The following is a 25,234-nucleotide window of genomic DNA, read 5'->3' as shown; positions in this document are numbered from 1 at the left end:
CTGATGGAAGGCCTTGGGCCACTTTGGCCTCGCATCCCTGATCAGCCTCCCAGACAGAGCTCTCATCTCGGGCCCCCTGAAAGGCCCAGCATAGGCAATGGAACCAATTAATTAGAGAAAGTGGTCTCCACACGCACCCTTTCTGGAGAGAAGATAATTGGATTTCTGTGGTTAGGAAGACAGACTCGGTTCTGGCTCCCCCAAGAATGAGGCCATTTCCATGATGAACACAGCAGACTTCCTCCTGTTTCATTCCACTCTGTGGTGGGGTGCTTGGTTGATAATGGGAGTGAAGACTATTAGGGGCCTGAGGTAGAGGAACAAAGGCCTCCTGCAACTCCAGAGTGAGGTCAAATCTCTCAGGGGACAGAAGAACCTTCCTGATGTCAAGGCCACATAGGGCTCTGGCTCTGGAAGACAAATACATTTAGGTGACTCCAATTTTGGGGAATAATGCGTCATTGTATGCCCATCTGACAGCCATGTTCCGTTCTTACTGTAGCAGCTCCTGATTCTAATTTGGGGACTGGTTCTGACCCCATACAGTTGCTGGGGCTTCAATTTCAGTCTCAGAGGGGGAACTGCCCTGGGCCAGTCAGCAAATTCCATCCCCAAGGCCCTCTTGGGCAGAACTCAAGGATTGGGTGCAGGCCTTGGGCCAACACAACCAAACTGGATCAGAGCAAACCAGGGTCTATGCTAATGGCCCCCAGAGGAAGCATTTCTACCTTTCCTGCTGCTTGTAGAAATGAGAGGGTATGAGCAAGGGAGCACAGGAGCTGTTGGACACAACTTGCTACTGGAATGGAGAGACTGTGGGACATGGAGCCAAGAGCCGGACACCCTGGAATGCAGCCTGTGGGTATTTGAGCACCTGGATCACGTAGTGCCTGAAGCTGTTCAAGCCAGACTTTTTAATATAAGGCCAATAAATTCCTTTTGTTTGTTTGTTTCCATTTTGGTAGTTTTTAAGTCAGTTTGGGGTGGGTTTTCTGTTCTTCTTAATAAAGTTTATCTGATAAAAGAACTTGTGGCTTTCTTAGGGCTCACCAGGAGCTAGTCCCTGTGTGAGCCTGGGATGCACCACAGACTTACCTTGCCCTTTCCAGCCTGTCAGTATGGGTGAAGTGCAGGGACACATGGCCAGTCAGGGAAGAGGTGAGCCAGGATGTCCTGCTCTAATACCATCACCCTCTGAAGTGCTCGGCAATGTAGACAAAATCTGCCCTAAACCTGAACCTCAGCTCCCATCACCTCATCCACTGAACCATCTGCTGTCCAGGATGCCCATATCTGGCTGAGAGAGCAGAGCAAATTAATGGGGTACCAAGCATCTCTCACCTCGGGGCCCGAGACCCACTCAGGGTTTCTCAGGGGGACCAACTCCTCTCCCTATGCCCTGTTCTCAAGGATTGGTGAGAGGGCAGAGCACTCTGGGGCTAGCCTTCTCTGGGGTGTAACTGAGGCCGTCACATTATTTGTTTGGGCACGTACAGCTGCCAGGGGCTGGATGAGTTCAGAATCCCAGAGGGCTTTCATGCTGCCTTGGGAGGAACAGGAGCACTTAATTCTCCTGCCTTGTTAGGCAGCATCTCCATTTTTTTCTGATAAGCAGAGACTCAGAAGGAGGAGGAGTCTGTTTAAGTTCCCATAGCTGGACGGGGCTGGCAAAGTCACAGATCGCCCCAGACCCACCTCATTCCCAAGCCCCTGCTTGTGGATGCTGGCCTGGAGCCTCAGTGATGGGGTGGGCTAGTGCCTCCTGTCTGGGAACTGAGGCCGTGCTCTTGGGAGCTGGGAGCAGCAGGTCAGGCTTGTCCTTGAGATGGGAGGTATGGGAGTCTACCAGAACTCCACTTGACTCACTGAGCCAGGCTGGAAAGCTGGAGGCCTGGGTCTGGGCTGCTGTGGTGGTGGGGGAGTTCTCTGTTCTCAGAGCTTTTTTTTTTTTTTTTTTTTTTTTTTTAAAGATTTTATTTATTTATTTGACAGAGAGAGAGATCACAAGTAGGCAGAGAGGCAGGCAGAGAGAGAGGAGGAAGCAGGCTCCCTGCAGAGCAGAGAGACCGATGTGGGACTCGATCCTAGGACCTGAGATCATGACCTGAGCCGAAGGCAGCGGCTTAACCCACTGAGCCACCCAGGCGCCCTCTCAGAGCTTTTATATTTCAGCTTTCCCCAACCCTGGGGGATGGCCTGCTTTGCTGATGACGCTGGATTCCCCGCACCAGGGCCTGTCTGCCGGCTGGGCTCTGACGTCATCCCCAGCTCTAGCCAGCTTTGGCTCCTGGGGGCTGGGCATAAGGCTGCCTGCCTGTCACAGGCTGGGGTCTCGCCAAGGCCAGAAAGCCCCTCTGGAGCCCCACAGAGCTCCCTAAAGCACCTGCCTTGTATCAGCCCTCCACCCGTATCTCCTCCTACAACCCTCGGAGCAGGCATCCCCACTCACTGCTTCCGGATGAAGAAACCATACCAGACAGATGAGGCGAGTGCCTAGGCCGTGCCCAAGGTGGAGGAGGGAAGGCGGCATCCACACCCGACCCCACAGCTTTCCCCCTCTCTGTAGTCCCTGAAGACTTTCTCCAGGAGGGGCCGGCTATACCCACAGGAGCTCCTTGCTTCCGCATATCTAGGTGACATGAGCTGGCAGCGTCAGAGACCAGGGTAAGAAACAGCTCCTGGAGTGTAGAGATGTCCCGTCAGCGATTTCTCGTTCTCTCTACCTCGTGGAGGAAGAAGCCAGCAGCCAGCCAGGACCCTGAGTATGGGCAGCGCGCACACAGCCTCTGAGCCCCACTAGGCTGAGCAGGTGGAGGTCTCCAGAGAGGTTGGGCTGAGCCCAGCCCCCCTTCCTAGATTTCTAACAAAGAACAAGGAACTCTGCTGGCCCTGGTCTTCTGGAGTCACACTTAATGGCCAAGAAATTGACCTGAGTCCCCATCACATACTTTGAGGACTTCCTCTGGGAATTCCAGAGGGTTGTCTTCATGGTTTCCATTCTCTTAATGTCCCTTATGCCTCTCATGCCCCCAACACAATTAATGACCCCCATGAGTCGGTCTGCCTGAGGCTGCTGCCCCTCTCTGCCCCTTCCTTCCCATCTCTAGTCTCTCCAATACTGCTGTGATGTGTTAACAGATGTGTCTCAAACCTATGTGTTTGGGAACAAGGGAGTCATCACAAAGGCCTTAGTCAGAGCAAGAAACAAGTTATTCCAATCCCTGCTCTCAAACCTTCCACCTGCACTGAGTCTCTCCTGGGGCCACTTTCTCCCCATGGCCCAGCCTACTCTCCTGTGCTTAGGTCTTCTTTCTCCCAGACCCTTTTCCCTGTCTCCTGGTTGCCCAGAAAAAGCTCCTCATTCTTCTGACTTGATTATGTAGAGAAATGTAACATACTTCTGGGCTTCCCACAAATCTCTGAGCTTCTTTGCCTTAAACCCCAAAGGGCCAGAGTGAATTTTTCTAAATAGAACAGTCATCTACCCTGGGCGTTTGCCCCTATGAAATGTGGGAACTGTAAGTCACTTTGAAAGCATGATTGTCTTTTATTTGTATCAGGTCAAAATCTCGGGCAGGCCTTTGTCTTCCAGCAATAGATACAATCCCTTAAAGGAAGCTGATCTCCCACTCCCACCTGCACCCCTGGACACCATGGGGAGGCAGAGCCTGGAGGCAGGCATGGTGTCCTGGGCCTGGGGCAGCCCTCCAGGCAGGGCACCAGGCAGAGGTGGGGATTTGAGTCAAGGCCACAGGGCAGGAACTAGAGGAGAGAAAGAAGATTCAAGGTCAAAGATGGCAGAGCTTGGAGAAAGTCCCAGAACCGGAACAGGTAGCTATCTGGGTTTTTTGCTAGAGATGTCCGGTAGATCAGAACACAGGATTAGATGGGAGTGGGGGCTACATTTGAAGAGCTGGTTCTTGAACATGGAAGGAGTTCACCCTGTGGACAAGGTGGGGAACAAAGGACAAAAGACAGGAAATGTTGGGGTCAGGAGAAATATGAAGTAGGGGATGGATTTTGCACAGCTCCACACTGACTCAGCTGTTTCACTGTTCTGGAAAAATGAGAAAAGATAAAATCTGTAGCCCAGCTTTAGCAGTCCTATCAGAATTAAAATCCATTGAAAGCGAGGGCTTCCAGATGCCAGGCAGGGTAGTTCCTGACAGTCCCTGGAAAGGCCATGGGAACCGTTCAGGGGGCAGGCACCACCGAAAGACATCCAAAGTAGAAACACCTAGAAACACTGAGTCATGCAGACACACACATGGAGGACAAATTCGAGTGGCCACACTGTCAGTACGATTTCGGTTTTAGCACAGGCTAAGAAGGAAAGTTGTGGGGCTGCTTGCTGGCTGGCTGGCTGGGGAATCATCACTTCTGAAGGCACCATGCTTCCCAGATGCTTGTTGGCCATGACATGTTGTCTTGCCGGAGAGAGCTGAGCTTGGTCGGAAACCAGTGGATCCTTTCTGATGCACCATTTCTGATTTCTGAATTCATGGCTCAGTAAAGTCTACGAGTGTGTGCCTCCATTTGCATTCAGATAACACCCAGGGCATCATTCCTTCCGCCTGAGACGTGCCATCGCCACGGTTGTCACCCGCAGACATTTATTGAATCCCCACTCAGGGCTAGACAGAGGTGGGTGGGTCTAATTCATCCCACTTCTTAGAAGAAATGAGAATTTTCTCACGCTGTCTTTCTTCCCTACCTCAGAACTAGGTATGCTTATTGCGATGTGAGCGGTGGTTAACTTGGTTAACTTGGCTGGGAGGGAGCCCGTTTGCCTCCGGTTTCCCCTACACGCTATCTGCTTCCTCTTTCTGCTGACTTGGGATAACAGCTGATACCTCCAGCATCCAGCCAGGACCAGGATATCACTGGGAGACTAGAAGCTCCATGCAAGTTCTTAATGACATCACACCAGCTTCACACTACCCACCCCCATATTTCTTTATTTCTTTTATGTGAGAGAACTGTATTTCTTTTTAAAGCCTTTTTTTTTTTTTTTTGCTTTTCTATTTGAAGAAGTTGAACATAATACTGATAGGCCTGAATATGTGTGGTTTCTGCCCCACATCCCTTCACTCTGCTTGTAGCCATGCCCCAATTTCCCTCTGGCGGGCCACCTCCAGCACCACATTCAGCCTGTGTCTCTCTAAAGGAGTTGACTGACCCGGGACTGAGTAATCAAAGTGGTATGACCCCTTGTGATGGGAATTGCTTGAGTTGGGCGTCAGCATGTACCCTAAAATTTCCAATCAGAACAGATTCCAGAATTTGCTGAGAAGACTGCCTCAGTGAGGCTCACATATTTCTGTCGGCTTTATATTTGGATGCCTGAGCCCTGGGAACTCACATTTGTTATTTATGACCACACTGGGACAGTTTGCAGAGAAGGAAGCCACATTGAAGAAAACAGAGCTAATAAATGGACAGAGAAGTTTATTCTAGTCACATAATTTTGGCCCTGGATCAAGCCGGGCCTGAAGCCTCCAGACTATTTAGCTATGTGAGCCAATAGATTCTTATTATTTACTTAAATACATCGAACAAGGATTATCCTGTCATGTGCCATGAAAAAAGCTCAAATTAGATGATACATTCTTTGAAAAACAAAATAGCATTCCAGTAGGCCAAATATAGGAATTTCAAAGGAAAAGGTACTCTAGTTCACTTGGAGCACTTGGAAAAACACTGGGAAAAAGAAATCAATTGGCTCCCTTCGGGGGCCACTTTGATTCACAAGACAGGGTGCGCGTGTCCGAAACAAATCTGGGATGGTGGTTCGGGTGCCTCCCGTGACGCTTGGGGATCCAGGCAGGAGAGGATGTGTCCCTCTCCACATCACCCTTGCAGGCTACACAGACGTCAGCTTCTCAGGCAGCAGGAACTTCTAAGTTGGTGAGGAAACAGCTCTGCCCAGAGCCAGTGGGGAGACTGGTGGGAGGACATAGGCTGAGGAAGGAGACCGGAAGGAGAATTGTCAAAGTATACAAAGACTCACCTGTCTGTGCCCCCCGGGGATTTTCCTCTCCCACAGCAAATATTACCGTCTTTCCCAGAGCTTGGCTCAAATAATACCCTGCTGGTTAATATGGTAATTTTTGGTGGTATGTGAATTTAAAAAAATTTTTTCTTTAACTGTTTTGGGTTGTGTAATTTAAAAATCCTGTTTTGTTTTGTTTTGTTTTGTTTTTTTCTACTTAAAGTAAGACTATAGTCTTTCCTCCTAAAATATATTGATTAAAAGGAAATATTCGGTCAGTAGCATCGAAAGAGGTACAGCATGTTGGCAAGATTGGGACAGCTGCGAGCTAATGACTGAGGTTTGGGGAAACCATACTGCTTCTTTCAGCTTTGACGGCAGCCCTCGTCTTCTGTGGAGAATATCACACCCATTTTACAAAGCAGGACAATGAAGCCCTCAGAGGTGAAAGACATGGCTTATGTTAGACCTCAGACACCTGGATCTTTCCATTAGCTCCTCCCCCAGTCCTAGGGCACAGGCTACCTCCATGAGAAAGCCCGGGAACCAGTTACAGGGATGGCACGAGACCCCAGAACAGCAGGCCCTCACAGAGCGGGCCCGCTGCAGAAAAGAACGAAAAGCCTGACCTTCTTAGGGAACTGCACAATCCTTTGTTTGAACAGTTTCCAGGGAAGCCTAATTAATCCCATTGTTGATGCTAATGCGCTGCTTTTTTAAGACTCAGAGTTGATGCTGCAAGCAAATTTCTTTTTGATTTAAGGCTTTGGAAAGAAGACAGAAGTTTTATCAAACGTGCCTGGATTATGCTGCAGGCTCCGTGTGCTAAGAGATGAAGGCCCGCTTAGCTGTGGCAGGGCGGTCAGCCCCCCTAAAAACACTGCTCCTTATGGTGGCCACTTTCCAAAGACCTTTCTCTGTTTGGGTTTTCTTTGGTGAATTTTCACTCTGCTGACTTGTTTTACAAACATATGGATGGAGAGTCAGGCAACCACATAAATTTTGTACCCATGACAGCAAAATGCTTGTAATAATAACAGTAATTACAATGATAGCAATAGCTACCATTTATTTAATTCTTACACATGCGGACATTTAAATATTTGGAAACAGTTGAGATATAAGAAACATTTTCTGAATGCTAATTGTGTGCTGGGCATACAGAAATGAATTAGACCTAGTATGTAAGGAAGAGTGAGGTACAGACGCATTCCCCAGCAGGCAGGGGATCTTCAGCCCACTGCTGGGGGGGGTGGGGAGGGTAGACTGTTGACATACCCTGGTTCCCAGGGAATGGGTCTGCACAACCAGGCTCACTCACTAGAGTAAGACACAGAGGGTGTGCGTCCTAGGACTGGGGACTAACAGAAAGATCAGGGTCTCTGAAGTCAAGTGTAAACTCTGCCTTTTACCTCTCTGGGCTTCACTGTCTGCCTTTATAAAATGGAGAAGAGCAGGGTTATCATAAATGTTAAATGAGATAATGTAGTTTTCCCAAACTTCAGTCACTGGCACATAACTATCCCAGGAAGTAAGGAAAGTGGATTCAGGGCACTCTGACAAAGTCAAGGAAGGCTTCCCTAAAGCGGGGCCATTGGGATTGGGTTTTGAGGCATGACTAGGAGTACACTACCTGAGAAGTAAGGATAAGGGGCATTCTAAGTCTGGGAAAAGCTTATGCAAAATATCACAGAGTAGAAGTGTAAAGTCTCATAGCTGTTAAGGGGCAGAACAGGGATTTAAATTTGGGTTTCTTTGACCCCGAAGCCTGGGCTGATGAGCAGCAGGCTATTCTAATGAGGACGTAGTATTGACAGTACTTGAGGAAGAACCCCTAGGAAGGACTGAGGTTCCACTCTGGGCAACAAGATGGATGGTGTGGCAGAATCTGCGTGTGCTTACCTTAGTATCTGTTCTCTCCCTCCTCTTCAGGGATAAAACCTCCAGTGTTTGGTTGGATATCTGGAGTAGAGGCTATATTCCTGGCATCTCAGGAGGTAGATGTGGAGTGGGGCTAACTTCCAGACAGTGGAATGGAAGCAAAGGAGTTGTATGGCAGCTTCTGGAAAATATTTTCAAAACATAGATGACCCATTTGCTCCCCTTTCCCTCCTTCCACATCCCGCTATTTGGAATATGGACCTGATGGCTTGAATTTCATTTCAGACCATGAGGCTGAGCACAGTTCCTGGGGGTTAGTGCAGAAGAAACCTGGAAATAGTCTGCGTCCAAGACCAAGGTGCAGCCACCCTGCCGGCCCTGGATGGTTTATTCTGGACTTGCTGGACGTGAAAGAGAAACACAAGGTCTGTGTCAACTCCCTTGGCTGAGATGTCATGATGCACAACTTCATCCATCGAGCAGCTTGGGCTATAAACCGTGGAGTACCCCCAGACTCCTTTCTTTCACTGCGCATGTGTTCCTGGAGGTTCTGCTTTCAAATAACCATTATTCAAGCATTCGTGTCCACCTCCACTGCCATCATCCTGGTCTGAGCCACCATCGCTCTAGGCTAGGAGCCTCCTAACGGAGCTTGCTGCTACCACCTCTGACCCCTACAGTCTATTCTCAGCAGAGCAGCCAAGGGGACTCTAAAGGTTGTGCCATCGTGCCGCTCTTCTGCTCAGAGCTCTGCATTACCGCCACCCTTCCAGGGTAAAAACCAAGTCTTACACGGGCCTTACTCCATCTTCGCCTGCTCTCCCTGCCTCTCTGATCTATACTTTTTCAAACTCACTCCAGCCACGCTGGTCTCCCTGCTGTTGGTCAAACACAGCAGACACACGCCTGCCTCCCGCCTTCGCTTTGGCCGTCACCTGTCCCAGGCACGCCCTTCCTCCTGGCCGCCGTGGGCTCACTCCCTCGTCTCCCGCAGGGTCTTCACACTGGTGCCCCTGCCACTCGGTTCAAAGTGACAACCTCTCCCTCTCTAACTCGTAACCCAGCTTAGTCCGTTCACAGTTTCTCTGATGGTTTTAAACATAATAATCAAATTCATAGTCCCTCTTCCCCCGCCCCCAACCTCCCACAGAATGTGAGCTCCAGGAAGGCAGGAATCTTGTTTTGTTGCTGACATATCTCAATCACCTACGCTAGTGCACAACACATGGCAGGTGCTGGACAAAGTATTTGTTAATGGTTCTTGCTGAAGGCATTATTTTTCACAGTTTTAAAAAATTACGGTCTGTTTCAAGAACGCATGAATAACTAGAGAGAGAACAGTGTGTCCCACTCCAACATATCCAACTCTGACAACCGTCAGTCATGAACAACCTTTTGTCATCTACACTCCCTTCCAATTGTACCTCGGATAATCATATTTTCTTAAAGATTTTGTTTATTTATTTATCAGAGAGAGAGTTCGCAAGCAGGGAAGTGGCAGGCAGAGAGAGAGGGAGAAGCAGGCTCCCTGCTGAGCAAGAAGCCGGATGCAGGACTTGATCTCAGGACTCTGGGATCAGGACCTGAGCCAAAGGTGGACACTTAACCGACTGAGCCATCTAGGCGCCCCACCCTGGAGGTTTTGAAGTGAATCCCAAACGTCCTATCATTTCATCAGCCAATATTTCAGTGTGTATCTCGAAAAGCAAAAACTATTTTATTTTAACAGCTTTATTGAGATATTACTGACATAAAACTTGAGTGTGTATAAGCTACACAATTTGATATTTTGATATACAGTGAATGATTGCCACAACCCAGGTACTTAGCATAGCTACTGCTTCTACATGTCCACCGTGTGTGTGTGTGTGTGTGTGTGTGTGTGTGTGTGAGATAAGAAGATTTAAAATCTATCCTCTTAGCAACTTCAAATATACATTGGATCTCTAGAACTTACTAACTCTGCATAACTGAAACTTTGTACACTTTGACCAATATTTTCCCATTCACCCCTCCCCCATCCCCTGGCAACCACCACCCTACTCTGTTTCTAGGACAAAACTCCCCTTTTATAATAAAATCGCAATACCATTGTCATAGCCGAGAGCAGCCAACAGTAATTTCTTCATATCATTAATTATCTAGTCAGTGTTTGTACTTCCTAGTTGTTTTATATATTTTTTAAGTTTATTTGTTTGAATTAGGATCCAAATAAAATCCACTCTGTGATCAGTTAGTGTGTCTCCTAAGACTCTTTTTAAACTGTAGATTCTTTCTACGTCATTGTGCAATTTATTGTTGCTAAAGGAACGGGGTCATTTGGTATCTTAAGTTTCCCATTATCTTTGCTAATTGCATTCCCTTGGTGGCATTTAGTAAGTTCCTCTGTCCTCTGTATTTCCTGTCGGTTGGTGGTTGGCTCCCGAAGCTTCACAGGCCCGGACTGCTGCTCTGGGAGCCCCACTGTGTATCCGGAACTGTGTTCAGGAAGCAGCTCAGATCCGACTGTCTCTTTTCCTGAGGTTAATGTCTTCTCATTACTAATGTCGAAATTCATTCTTTCCTTGGGGGCTGCAAAATCATGATCATCCAATTTTCCTTCCTTCCTCACCAGGTTAGAACGAGGAGTTACGCCACATCAGCAGAGATGTGGTATGTGTAGAACTTCTTGGGGTTTGTACTTGTGTCCAAACCAGATCCACTCACTCTAGGTGGTACAGCCACTACCTACGCTGTTGGAGGAGGGAGCTGGGCGTGGGGGAGGGAGAGGTGACAACTTCAGGGTTGTTCACAGGCTGAGGTGGCTTTGCTCGTTCTCAGGGTGTCCTTAATGAGGCCAGAGCTGGGGGCAGTGTAGCACCGTCCTCAGTGTCTTGTTGGTGGAAGTCAAAGAATGGGTACTGCTTGACACACTTTGCCTTCTATTTACAAGTGGTTGTGTAGATGGATGGACGGATGGACATGACTGCGGACAACTATCATCACACACAAGGTGGTTATAATTGAGAGATTGCTTAAGGAGAGAGTATATTAAAAAAGTAATTATTACCACATTCAGACTCTAATCTTTACAACTTAACAGAAGAATAGCAGAGTCTTTTGGGTTTAGTGTTTTTCCACTCAGAAACTCAATTTTCTATATTTTATTCTTTTCCCCTTGGAGATAGAGCTTCCATAACATTTCCCTTTAAAGGGGTTATTTATTTTATTTTTTTAAAAGATTTTATTTATTTATTTGACAGACAGAGATCACAAGTAGGCAGAGGGACAGGCAGAGAGAGGAAGGGAAGCAGGCTCCCCGCTGAGCAGAGAGCCTGACTCAGGGCTTGATGATCCCAGGACCCTGGGATCATGACCTGAGCTGAAGGCAGAGGCTTTAGCCCACTGAGCCACCCAGGCGCCCCAAAAGGGGCTATTTAAATTCCCAAGGCCATGAGTGCATCCTTGATGGGCAAAACAGCTTCTGACTTGGCCGCTGCCCACTCTGTCTTCGGAGCTCTTGATCCGGGAAATGCAGAATAGATACCGACCATAATGTTCCCTGGCTCCCCGTTCAATGGTAACAGCTTGATAGCTTTGGGGAATAATTGGCAGATTCAAAGCTAACTGATCCAGGGGGAGGCAGAGAGAAAGAGAGAGATTTAAGGTTCTACTGATGAGTGAGAGGCAAAATTATCTAGTCATATCTCTGCCTAGAGACAGCCCTGCTCACCTGTCCAGAGGGTGTGGCTTTCCTGGTCCTGGGGAAGCCGGCTGACTACCGAATGCCGTGGGGTGGCCACCGTGGGAACGGTCTCAGTCCCTGCTGTGGCCAGGCACTGGGCCAGGTGCTCCATAAGCATCGGGAAGCCCCACAATCTGGTGGGTAAAAATCTGACCTTCACATATGATGAACTGGATTCAAATTCTCATTGTTGGTTGGGTTGGGCATTTAACCTCCCTGAGCCCTGATGTTCTCATCTGCAAAATAGGGGGAGTAATCCCTACGTCATGATGCCTTTGAAATAGTCAAATGAGAAAATGCAAGTGAAACACCTAATGTGAATTCAATCAATAGTAGTTGTTTCTCTCATTGTCTCTTGTCCTGAGCTGTGCTTTTTAAACTGCGATGCTCAGCCACCCATCAGGGGATTCTGATGGTGTTTTAGAGGAATGATATATACATTTGCTGGATAAAGCTCTTCTTAAAACATTTTTTAAAAATTATGTCCAGGGAAATTTTCAATGATTAAGAAAACACGATACATGATGGACTAGAATGTACACGTCATGTATATTTTTTAAGGACGGTGTGGGTTTCAAGATTATTTCATCGTCTATGCAGTAGCAGCATTAAGCCGCTCCCTGCAACCTTCTAGAATTGCCCATGCGTTCCCGCTTGCCTACTGCCCCCCCCAAAAAGCTTGAATAATGGTCTTACCACAGTTGTCCCCATTCTTCAGGTGAAGGAGGAGTCTCAGACCTTCAATGACATGGCAGCCGGGAGTCCAAAAAACTTCACTGTAAAGCCCGTGCCCTTCCCCATGCCTGCCATTATATCAGAGCTAAGAAGAGAATAATTATATAATATGAAGTGTGTCTTTCAGGGTTTCCCAGAGAAACAGAACCAATAGGATAGACATAGATAGAAAGAGATTTTCTGTGAGGACCCAGCTTACACAGTTATGGAGGCTGAGAAGTTCTATGACCTGTAAGCTGGAGGCCCCGGGAAGCCAGTGGTGGAGTCCCAGTCTGCGTCTGAAGGTCTGAGAGCCCGGAGCACTGATATCTGAGGGCAGGGGGAGATGGATGACGAAGCTCAGGCCCAGAACAAATTTGCCCTCCCTCCGTCTTTTTCTTCTATTCAGACCCTCAGTGAACTGGATGATACCATGCACACTGGTGAGGGCCATCTCCTTCGTTACCAACTCAGACGCTAACATCTTCCTGAAACAACTTCACAGATACACGGAGAAATGATGTTTTGTTGACTGTCTGGGCATCTCTTAGCCTAGTCAAGTTGACACGTAAAATTAACCCTCACAGGAAACAATCCCAACCAAGGCCCCACCCACCTCTGGACAGGGCTACTTGGCTTCGGTCCCAGCGGCTGCTGCCTCAGCGACACCTAGCACTGTCTCCACATCTGAAAAGCACGGGCTGCAGTTGCTGGGGTCTCCACATCTAAGCTGGCCACGTTCCTCCCTCACGTCCTCTGTGGTGCCTGCTGTAGCGGGGAGTGCCTCAGTGCTAGAGCAGCCCAGACCCACGGAGGCTGCAGAGGCCAGGTGACACCCTCGGAAAGCAGAGTGCTCAAGCCTAGTGAGAGATGGAGCAGAGTTAGGGATTTATCTAATAGCCCATAAACTATCTTGCCACAAGGGTGGCATAGGAGGGACACACAAATTAAGAGGGGCTAGAAACCAGAGACCTGAGGAAGAGGGCTTAGATAGAAAAGGGAGAAAAAACTATTCCAGGCAGAGGGCAAAATGCATGTGCAAAAGCCCTGTGGTGGAAGGGAGCCTGATGTGTACAGGGAACTGATAAAAAGGCGGAGAAGCTGGAACACAGCAGCAAGGGGCCAGGTGGTGAGAGTTGAGGCTGGGGCCTGGCCTTGTAAGGCCTTGAGCCCTGGTAAGGACTGTGTTCTTCATTGGAAAATGTGAAAACATTGATGGAAGTGGAGAGCAGGTAAGAAACTTTGCTTCTTTGAGTGATTTTTGGATTACGGTGAAGTCCAAAGGGATGGTAGGAGTAAATGGTTTATGAAGATGTTCAGAAGGGCAATTGACAGCAGCTGGTGATCAGCTAGATATGCAAAGAAAGGGAGACAGTGTTGCCAAGAAAGATTTGTAGGGTTCTGTTGTATGTAGCTCAATAGAGGAAATTGCCTTGTGCAGAGAAGAGAATGTCCGAAAAGAATCCATGGTTGGGGGGCGGGGACCCATGAGTAACAGGGAAAAGACAGCTGAGTTGGAATGCCTTGAGAGTGTCAAGAGAAGAGGCAGTGTGGACAAGCTTGGATTCAGACCCGGATTCTGGAAAAGGGGTCTGTGCTAGAGGCAGGAGCCTGTGAGTCACGGCTGTGAAGGCGGTGGTTGGAGCTGGAGGTGGATGAGATCGCTGCCTGACATTTCAGGGAGCAGTCAGTGAATGGAGAAGTGCTATTAAGCTTTGTAAAATACTTAAAAATAGCTTCCGTTCAACCACCTCTCCTGCCCCCCATCCCATCAAGAACTGAAGAGATTTTAGAGACCCAGGTCTGAAACCAATAACCTGTTGGGTTTTCCAACTGACTTTGGAGGCGGGATTTTCTAGCCATACAAATAAACCCAATAAATCATAAAGTGTGCCAAGTAAATACAGAGCAGGTCTGGTTAATGCAGGATCGCAAAGGGCAGGTTCTCTACCGCTCAGGCTTCTCCTCACTCACAGGTATCTCCGGGACTCTCAGGGTGTCAAGGAAATCAGCATGCGACCTGCGGGCCTGAATGATTTCCTGTTTGCCTCCACCTCTGAGGAGTTCCGAGTCTTTGTTGGTCTGACAGGAGTGTGCTGACCGTCCTCAGTCTGTCCAAGATGCCCCAAAAGGACCCGGGATCTTGGCAGAACTCTGGGTCATCTCAGCAAACCTCAGGCATCCGTAGCCCTGACCTTCAGATACTTTGAAGACTTCCAGCCCAAAGAAGTCCAAACAGGCCAGCTTTTACCCAGGATGCAGTTGAAAAACCCAGCTTTTTTCAGTTGAGAATCTTTTTGACAGCGAAGGCCTGCTGGGTTTGCTGAGTGGCAACCTCATTAAAAAAAAAATGCAATTGAACTGTCAGCGGAACTAAGGGCATGTGTTGGATACTGCTCAGTGGCGTTGATTCTGCTGCGACAAAGAAGTGGAGGGTGCCAGGAGAAGCCCGTGGGTCTGGGAAAAAGAGGGAAGGGTGGCATTTGGGGAGTTTGCTAGTGCTAAATTGCTCCATCTGCTGCATTAATAACCAATCAGTCCAGGGGGCTGGGAAAATGGGTAATTGGAGCATACGGTACCTATTAGGACCTATCTGCACATATGTAACTGCTCATTTCATCTGTACAAACGACTGCTTACTTATGCAAATGGAAGGTCTGAATGCCCATGGTGGGGAATTCTGCTAGGAAAGCATTTCCCATGGAAAGGCTGGAGTCAAATCCCAAAAACGCTGAAAAGTCGAGGACCGGCGATGCCTTGCATGCAATAAAGAAAAAGGACACAAGCAAGGCGGAAAGAGTAAAGTCCTGTTGGAAGGATGAGGTGTCTGAGGTTATGCTTTTCTCAAAGGGGTTGGGGAGCCCCGCCGTCAAAGCAAAGATTGCAGCGCTCAAAGCAAAGTCCACCGCGGGCCTGGGGCTCCAAAATTTGGGAGTGGTTGGGCAAGATCGCCCAGTACGGTTTGTGGGAGAGATACAGGTTTTAGGAATGGTACCGTAACTAGTAACGGGACCCTCGACATAGCCTTGGGCTCCTTATTGCTGAGGCTGCCATGCAGAAGACTGACCTAGAGAACCAAATGTGTCTTCGTGACCTGGGGGAAACTCATGGGGAATTACTTGTGATACTTTCTGTCCTCATACACCTGCTTTCCTGCCTGCTGGATTGCAGCCTATGGAGACCACAGTCAGCTCTGCCACTGGTTTCTACAAGTGGTCCATATTTAGTGGCTTTGGACGCTGTACCAAGTGGGGAGATGCGGGGACTGTCGAGCAAGAGGTGTGACCGCATGTGGTTCTGCTCTTTCAACCATCTCCTCACTCCCTTCCTCCCACTTTCCTTCTTATTCTATCACTTTGATACCCTCCCGGACACAAACAATACCCTCTCCTCTGTTCTGCCCAAGCTCAAAGGCTTTGCATTCTCTGCTGTGACCTCAAATACTTATCAATCCATTTTTCCCGCTAAGACAATGATCTCTTTCTAAGAGGAGTTTTGGTAAATGCAATTTTCTCTAATTTGTTACATAAAAATGGACCCTGATTCAAAATCCAATATAAATTTCTCTGTATAACTCTGACCATTCTTCTATTTCTGTTGCTAGAAAGAAAAGCAGGTTTGGCTAAGCACTATCAGATCTTGGACAGGAGGTGACTTAGGATACTTTGGGCTCCCATTCAAATTAAATGATAAAGCAATTTATATCTCACCTCATAAGAACTCTGGAAGTGAGGTAGCTTTCTTGGGGTTGGCTGATTCGGTAGCTCAGTTATCTAATTAGAGACCCATATTTTTCTGCCCTTCACTCTGTCACTTTCGGTAAGTGAAATTTGTTCTTACATTGGTTCTCCAAATGCCCATTAAATGGTAAAACACTTTCAGGCATGACGAGTCACAACCCTGTTCAGAGAAGAAAGGAGGCCATGGCTTCTTCGTGTCTCTTCGGAAGAGCAAGGAAACCATTTTTGCAAAATTCTATAGGAAACACTTCTTCCTGTCCCAGCGGACCAGTAATCTGCCATATGCTCATGACCAGCATTCACTGGTGGTAACCTGACTCAACCTGACCTGCCTCCAGAACCCAGTCTCCACAGCTTAAAGTGCAGTGGATGCCTCCGGAAAGCCCACGACCTGGCGTGGGGGAGGGGAGTCCCTAAAGCAAATCTGGGCTCTGTTGAGAAGGAAAGAAAGGAAGAAATAAACATTGAGTAGACAACCAATTTTTTGTCTGCTCTAGGAAAGGTAATTTCGTGCAAACCAGAAGGAAGTTGCCATAGGGCTGTGGACAATGCTGTTTCTATGGTTCTGGAAACTACTATAGGCTCTTGCATAGGTACAGAATTGAACTTCTTTCTCTCTGGACTGTGAATGCTGGACTTTGAGCAAATCTTTGACCTTATCTTACCTGCCAGACAAGCCTAGTACCTCCTTGATTTTGTTCTTTTCGATTACCTGCCCTACAGCTTCATCAAGGACTACCCACCCCTACCCCAACCTTGAGCATGATGGATCCCATAGAGCTCATGGATTCTGATACATCAACTGCATTTACCAAAATGGGCATGGCCAGGATGGGTTACAGAATCAAAGTCAGGAATGGTATGCCAAAACACAACCCGACCCCAATGACATCCAAGACCTGATCCCTAAAACTTTACATTGTATGACAAAAGAGGTGATAGGACTAAGGATCTTGAGCTGGGGACATGATCCTGGATTATCCATGTGGGCTTTAAATACAATGGAATATTTCCTTATAAAAGAGCGGCAGAGGGAGATCTGAGGCCAAAGAGGAGAAGACGATATGACCATGAAGTAGGACTTGAAGATGCTTGCCTAGAAGACTGGGACGAGCGGCTGGAAGCCAAGGAAGGCATCGGCCTTCTGTAGCTGGAAGAAGCAAAAACCAGATTCTCCCTTAGAGTCCCCAGAGGGAGTGCAAACCCGTTGACATTTTGATTTTATCTCAATGAAACTCATGTTGGACTTTGGGACTGCAGAAGTGTGGGAGACTAACTTTCTACTAAGTTTGTCGTCATTTGTGACAGCAGCCAAAGAAAACGAGTACACCAGATCTAATGAGAATGAGAGCTGGTGTGGGAGGTGTGGGTGGTCAGGGAAGGTTGCCTCCATTTCCACCCCCCAGGGGTTCAGTCTTCAGGAGTCCAGCAACAGATGAATGAGACTGACCAAGACTGACTCCTGATTGTTTGACAGAGACCCTACGGGGATGCCCACCTGCACAGATCACGTACTGTATGAGACACAGGAGATGTCTGGGCTCCGGTCCCACTATCTGAAGAGCAAGGGATGGCCACAAGGTCATTGGAGAAAGTGACCAAAGGAACAAAGCCTCTTCTATACCCAAGGGAGACAAGTCCTATGTCACCACAAGTCAGAGGAAGGCATGGAGGGGGCTTCTTCTTAGCAGTTTAGCCTGTAAGAGGGAGCCAGAAATTCCATTTGGGGGAGTGAGAGCTGAGATCTCAGTGCCTTTCCTCCATTCAGGGAGTTTCAGAGGGCGCTTGTTACTTAGGTATTTAGATAACGGAAGCCTTGCCATTGTCAAGGTAAGATTGTTTTCTCCTCTAGCAATGTATTAACATTAAGATGGTTGGGAGATCCCTGGAAGAAGGTCGCACAGGTCCCGCCCGGAAGTGGGGGGGAGGGGTACAGGATTTCCCTTTGTGCTTTGTCCTCAGCTAGCCTTCTGCTCCCTCATCACGACCATAGTAACGTCCACAGTCTGCTGTAAAAAAATACCATAAACTGGGTGGCTTCAACAACAGAAATTTCTAGTCTCAGGGTTCTGGAGGCTAGAAGTCCAAGATCAAGGTGTTGTTAGGGTCAGTTCCCTCTATGGGCTGTGAGGGAGAATCTGGTCAGTTCTCTTGTCTCCTAGCTTCTGGTAGTTTTGGGCATCCTTGCCTTGTAGGTGGCATTCTCCTGCAGCCTCACACCATCTCCCACTTGTGTGTCTAAATTTCTCCTTATAAGGACATCTATCATAGGGGATTTTTGCCTATCCTAAAGAGCTCAGCTTACCTTGACCATCTGCAAAGACCTTATTGCTGATGAGGTGACATTCACAGATATAGCCAGTTAGGACTTCAACATTCTTTTAAGGGACACAATTCAACCCATAACAGGAGTCATTGGTCACACGGTTTATGAAATATTTTCCTAGCTGTTAACAAATTCTCATAACAGTTGTGTGGGGCTTCTAAATCAGGTCTGCCCATTATACAGATGAAGACCAAGGCACAAATCCAGCACAAATCCATGGTCAACCAGTCAGTGTCCAGACGAGGACTGAGACCCAGAACTCAGTCCGTTTCTTTGCCAGGGATCTTTCTGGAGTCTATGCTGATGAGGAGTGGAAGGCGAGCCGAGGACAAAGCACAGCCTGACTCCCCGTGGCCTCCCCACCCCCTCCACTCCCAGGTGGAATCTGTAGGACACCCCTCAGGTACGCCTCGCTGCCCTAAAACTAAGGGAAGACAAAAACAAATGGGTAACTGATAGAGATCACTGTCCTGCAAGACATGAGCCTCCATCTGTTTACCAATGTCTTTGTGATTCACCAGGAAAAAGCATTCTGATCAATAGCCTAGCTTCCAGAGACCCATAACTCAATTTCCTGGAGCCCTAACATTACCCTCCCTTCCAGGAGTGTTGTTGGAAACAGAGGCAGAAGAGAAAGTAAACAATATAAAATGTCATTATAACCTGCAGCCCATTGACAAATACTTGAGGCAGGGCAGAGTGTATCATTCCCCCAGGAAGCTCCCAATTATCTTAATGTCACTGCCTTACTAGAGGGGAAAATGACCTTAGCTTGACAATAGCAAGGACTCCAGTATCCCCCAAATCTTTTTCAGCATATAAAAAGTCCTTTTTGACACCTCCCTTTTTCCTTACCTACCCTGACTCCCAAGTATAGAATCAGCCATTCGCCCACAACCGCCGAGCAGCAGCTCTTTCTGCCCACGGCTTCTGTCCCGGTGCTTTAATAAAATCATGTTTTTCGCACCAAAGACATCTCAAGAATTCTTTCTTGGGTGTCAGCTCTGGACCTCACCAATGTTCCAAAAACGACATCCTATGCTGCTTCTCTTCTAGGAGTGAGGGAAGGAAGAGGCCAGAGGGAAGGAAGCCACCTGAATGGCAACGGGGTGACCCAGAGGCAGGCCCCAGAGCTGGAGAAGTTTATCTGAAACCATGTTTTTTTCCAGGTGGGTTAACCAGCTGCGTTACATTTCTCCCAGGCCAGAGCCAGTTAGAAATGGAGGAAGCTGCTGGGATACCTTCGGTGTTTGGTCTTGATAACATTTTCTTCCATGGTGGGACTCAAGGGTTTCTGCTCCTGTGCCCAATAAATTATTTGGCTAATTAATTTTCCCACCCTCCGCCCCCATCTCCTATGACCATCGGGAAACTCATGGCTACATGACTATGTGGGGGGAAGCTCACAACCTACATATCCACGCCCCAGCTTCCTTGCTGTTCTCGACTTTCCCATGAGATGCATATTTTCTTTGGCCCCAGTTTTTTATTTATGACCTCTAGTTTATTGAAAGCATTCGTGTAAGCTGCCTCTATTCCTTTGTGGATTGAAACAGGATACAAAGAAATAAAATATTATCTTATTCCAGAAAGAAAAAGATGTTTTGGGAAATGAAAGCCTTTTTTTTTCATGATAGAAACAAGATAAGGGAAAGATTATCCAATTTTGGCGGCTTTGTGCTCTGGAGAATACAGGCCTATGATGCTCGCTATTAAATGCATGGGCTACAGCATAAATTTCCACAATTGGAATAATTGTGCCAATGTTGTGATTTTCATCTCCATTAGCACTTTAACATGTTGTTATTGAGGGCGGGGGCGGGGAAGAGTAGGATTTGAATCCTTTCTTTCTTTTTATTCGAAGTCAGATTTATCGAGATTTAATTTACAAAGAGTAACATTTGGGGCGCCTGGGTGGCTCAGTGGGTTAAGCCTCTGCCTTCGGCCCAGGTCATGATCTCAGGGTCCTGGGATCGAGTCCCGCATCGGGCTCTCTGCTAGGTGGGGAGCCTGCTTTGCCCCCTTCTCTCTCTGCCTGCCTCTCTGCCTACTTGTGATCTCTATCAAAAAAGAAAAAAAAAATCTTAAAAAACAAAAAACAAAGAGTAACATTTATCCTTCTTGGGGATGCCAATGCGGTGCATCTCGACAAAGGTTTAGAATCCTATAACCACCGCCACAGCCCCAGGGATAAAATATTTCCATCACTCTAGAAAGTTCCTTAGTGTCCCTTTGTAGTCAAAGGGACTCTCTCCTCTCCCCTGCTCCTGCTCCTGTCCACTCAGCTTATTTCTGTCCCCGTAGTGTTGTTTTTTTCTCTGAGTAATGTATAAGTGAAATCATACCTTGTGTAGCCTTTTGTGTTTGGCTTCCTCCAATTAGCATAATGTGATTTGAGACTTATTCATGCTATTGCGTATATCAGTAGCTGATTCCCTTTGATAGCTTAATAGAATCTCACTGGAGAGATATTTCTTCATCAGCTGAAGGATATTTGTTGTTGCTAGTTTTTGATGCGTATGAATAGAACTGCTCTGCACATCTGTATACAGGTCTTCTGCGGACATAGCATTTTTCTTGGGTAAACGTCTAGAGTAAAATTGCTAGGTCATACAATTGATGTGCGACTATAAAAGATGGCCAGTCGTTTTCCCGGAGTGGCTGGAAGGACCATTTTCATGCCTGCCAGAGATGTATTCCAGCTGCAATCGCTCTGCTTTCTTACAAGGTGTTTGTCTTCGTCTGTTTGGGCTGCTAGAAGCAAGGACCCCTGACTGGGAGGCTCATAAACAACAGAAACTTACTGCTAGAATCTCGAGATCGGGGACCAGCCTGGTCGAGTGAGAGCCCGCTCTTCTGGGTGGATTCCTCCTCACAAGGTAGAGGGTTCCTGAAGAAGGTGGAGGGATCTCACAAGGTGGAGGGTTCCCAAAGAAGCTCTGTAGGAGAGCTCTCAAGAATCCCATTCCTGAGGACCTCACCTTTATGACCTAATCACACCCCAAAGACCCCACCCCCTAATACCATCATCTTTGAGGGTTAGGGTTTCAACATATGAATTTGGGGGGGGGCACACAAACATTTAGACCATAGCAATATTGATGGGGTTTTCTTGTTTGTTTGTTTGTTTGCTTTTACCATTCATTCTAATAGGTGTGCAGAGGTATATCCTTGTGGTTTTAATTTGAGTTTAGGTCATGGCTAATGATGGTGAGCATTTCTTCATGTGCTTATTTGCCATCTGGATCTTTACTTTAAATAAGTGTCTGTTAAAATCTTTTACCCATTTTTGAATAGTGATTATCTCTCCATCACTGAGCGGTAGGAGTTCTTGATGCGTTCTGGACACAGACAATTATCAGAGAAGCGTTTCACAAATCCTTCTTCCCAGTCTGTGGCTTGTCTTTTCATTTTCTTAACAGTGCTTTCTGAAGAGCAGAGGTTTTTAATTTTAATATAGTCCATGTTATCAATATTCTTTTCTCCTATGGCTTTTGCTTTTTCTGTCCTTTCTTCTGTAAAAATCATCTAAACCAAGGTCACAAAAATTTTCTCTAGTTTTCTTCTAGATGTTTTAGGGTTTTAGGCTTTGCATTGAAATCTATGATTAATTTTGAGTTGACTTTTGTATGTGGCATGGGCTAAGTGTTCATGTTCATTTTTCCCATATGGGCATCTAATTGTTCCAGCACCATTTGTTGGAAGGTCTCTGTCTCCTTTGACTTACCCTGGTGCCTTTGTGAATTCTCTCATTCTTGATTCGGAATGAGATGCTGTCATTCATATCCTGCCCTTGCTTTCCAGGGCTCAGCCTGGCATTGAGCCTAGATGGGGACTTTTGTTGCATTAGGTATCCATCTATAAAGGGGAAAATGTTTGCTGTAAGTGACTAATAAAAAAGCCTCCAAAAGCCTGATGAATTGGCCTCGACATCTAAGTGCTTCCCCCAGGTTTTAGAAGAGAAAGCTGAAAGGCTTCCAGTCTCACCTGCTTGAATGAAATGCAGCTTTCTCTGATTGGATGGTCATAAAATCTGCTTTTATCTGCTGCCCCAGCCTTTTCTGAAAGAAATCCAATTTAGCAAGTAGAATATAAAGCCATTCTAGCCGATAAATACAAGCTGGTGGCAAGCCACGGAGAGCCTCTTCGCTCTGGCACCTGAAGACCCGCTAAGAGGAAGGTGGCGTGGCCGACTCCGTGGTGGGCCATGCGTCTTGGGGCCCGGGGCCTCCCGGGGCCATTGGAGCTGTGGTAGTGGAGCCTTCAGCATCCAGGGAAGAAGCACAGGACTTCAGAGTCATCAGGCCTGTCACAGCTGCGTTCTCTGATCTTTGTAAATCGTTTCCCCTTTGTGAACCTGTTTCCTCATCTATAAACTGGGGATCGGAGGCCCCCGCGTCAGGGTGGAGAGAAGATGCAATGCGAATGAGATCATGCAGGCGCCGGTCTAATGCTCAGTACTGAGCGAGCTCTCCGTGATGTCAACCTGGTAAGAGGAAAAACTCAGGTGGACTTGAACAACCGTGCTGACATTTAAATCTTTGGAGTGTGACTTGCTAGGTGTGTGACGAGGGAGGGCTTTCTTCTCCAATCCTACTACTTGTAGGGTTGCTGAGTGGATGGAGAATAATCCCGGTCCAGTGTTCTTAACAGTGGAAGCACTCGGTTAAGGGAAATAGTAGGTGGTGTTATTTATGAGAGACTCACTAATGCCCCTCCCCCCCAATATGTACACACCCTCACCCTTGGAAACTGACATGGCAAAAGAGACTTTGCAGATGTGATTATGTTAAGGTTCTTGAGATGGGGAGATTGTCTTGGATGATCCAGGTGAGCCCTAAATGTAATCACAAGGGTCCTCATGGAAGGGATTCACGAGGGTTGGGGCCAGAAAAGGTGGTGTGGTGAGAGCAGAGCAAAGTTGGAAGATGCTACACAGCCAGGTTTGAATACAGAGAATGGAACTATAAGCCAAGGAATGCAGGCAGCTTTCAGAAGCTGCAAAAGACAAGGAATCGGAGCCTACAGAAAGAATGCAGCTTTGCTGACACCTTGATTTCAAGACTTCTGACCTCCAGAACTCGAAGCAAATGACCTTGCCTTGTTTGAAGCAACTAAATTGGTGGTCATTTGGTATAACACCATAAAAGGCTCATATATCATGATCATTATTATTATTTATACTAATTATCAGATAAGTTACAGACCTTCTTCTGTGGACAGTAATTCTATAGTGTTATCTCTGCCTTGGAGTGTTAATTACACAGCTGTTTGTCTTCAAGGGCCACCACCTTTTTGTTGTTGTTGTTAAGCTTTCCACACTCTGGGCTTCATGCTTTGAACTGTGGATCATCATAAAAATGTACTTTTAGCTTAGTACAGATGGGCTGGGAGTGGGACTCAAAAATGACCCTTCAGCAGGTTGAGTAGTTCAGAGGTGGACTGCTGTGCCAGTGGGGGCCTTGAGGAACCCCGCCCAAATGGTTTTCTTTCTGACCAGCATTCCCAGGGGCCACGCACATACTAGAAAGAGCACACACTTAGGGATCAGATCTGGGTCTGGCTCTTCCTCCCTCATCACAGCCTGAGTTAAGTTACTTTTTTGTCTGAGCCTCAGGTTCCTTCTCTGTCCCATGGGGAAAGGATTCTAACCTCTCAGGGGAGAATGATGGGTCACCCAAGACAGCATTTCTGGGACTGCTAGCACAGAGGGCTGGCTGGTGAGCAAGCCGCCATGTACTACGGCATCAGGGCCTTAAAAAGCCTGGTCTGGAGGATTCCATCACTCAGGTTGCTGTGACATACCTTCTGTTCCCTCACAGCTTGAGGCCTCTGGTCACATTTGAGACCATTGGTCTAGACATGTGCTGTCCAGGAGAGCTCTCTGTGATGAGGGAAATGTCCAAACCTCTTGCACACCTATTGCTGCCTGAAAGCCATGAGCCCTTGGAGAATGGCTAGTGAAACCGAGAAACTGAATCCTTACTTTATTTAATTGTGGCAGTTTAAATGTAAGGAGCCAGCTCAAGACTTGGAAAGTCATAGCAACCTCTCACAATAGGGTCAAGAATAAGAAACACCCCAAAGGTGCCAGGATAAATGATGAGAAAAGCAGAGGGTTTTTTTTCACCAAACAGATGCTGGTTTATTTATTTAAAAAAAAATTTTTTTAATTATTTAATAAAAATTTATTTTTCTTATTAAAAAAGAAGTATCAATTTAAATTTAACTTTCAATCAGTTAAAATGAAACAGAAGTAGACATTTATTTTCTCATATTTCATGTGCCCAGCAGCCCCACACACGTCAAGTTGCTACTGTGCTGGGCGGTGACTGTCATAGAAAACTTCCGTCTCCCAGACTGTTCGCTGGACCATGTGGACCAACGGAAGGCCCATCCCAGTTTTGGCAGTTTGGTGCAGTTTTACAGAGTATGGACTCGGGTTCTTTGCAGTGGCTGTCGGTAGGCTCTGTTGAGAAGGATTCTGAATTGGAGTCTGGGCAGGGCAGGAAGGAGCACAGGGGTAGGTTAGCAAAATCTGCCTGGGCATGGGTAAAGAGTACCGGCCAGGGCATCTCCTGTTTGTGCAGCCAGCTGCGGAGGCTAGGACTTGACCACACTCAGCTCATTGCTCTCCTCCCTGGTCACGTGCTGAGTGCTGCAAACCCCAGAGATCTGTGTCGGCTAGAGCCACCAAGCTGCCTACCAGTGACTCTGGAGTCTGCTGTGAGGACTGGCCTCTCCGTCAGCAGTCAGCGGTAGCTCGTTGGTCCATTTCCAAAACCCAACTTGTACCTGGGAGTGCTAATCCCCCCTGGAAAGTGTTCTTCGTCCAACTATTTGTACTTAGGAACGTC

At 47.3% G+C, this 25,234-nt stretch overlaps 1 long non-coding RNA gene across 1 annotated transcript; it reads right to left on the bottom strand.

The window, feature by feature from the left end:
- Positions 1 to 5,452: 5,452 nt before the first annotated feature.
- Positions 5,453 to 21,294, bottom strand: LOC116585627. The gene is made up of 4 exons (XR_004283732.1): positions 21,182 to 21,294; positions 12,294 to 12,417; positions 7,895 to 8,054; positions 5,453 to 5,961 (listed from the first exon to the last, which is right to left on the bottom strand). It is a non-coding gene; the product is annotated as an uncharacterized LOC116585627 (long non-coding RNA).
- Positions 21,295 to 25,234: the final 3,940 nt, after the last annotated feature.

This window comes from Mustela erminea, chromosome 3, assembly GCF_009829155.1.
Source record: "Mustela erminea isolate mMusErm1 chromosome 3, mMusErm1.Pri, whole genome shotgun sequence".
Lineage (NCBI taxonomy): Eukaryota > Metazoa > Chordata > Mammalia > Carnivora > Mustelidae > Mustela > Mustela erminea.
The sequence above is the reverse complement of the archived record's forward strand: the minus strand, read 5'-3'. Positions and strand labels throughout refer to the sequence as shown.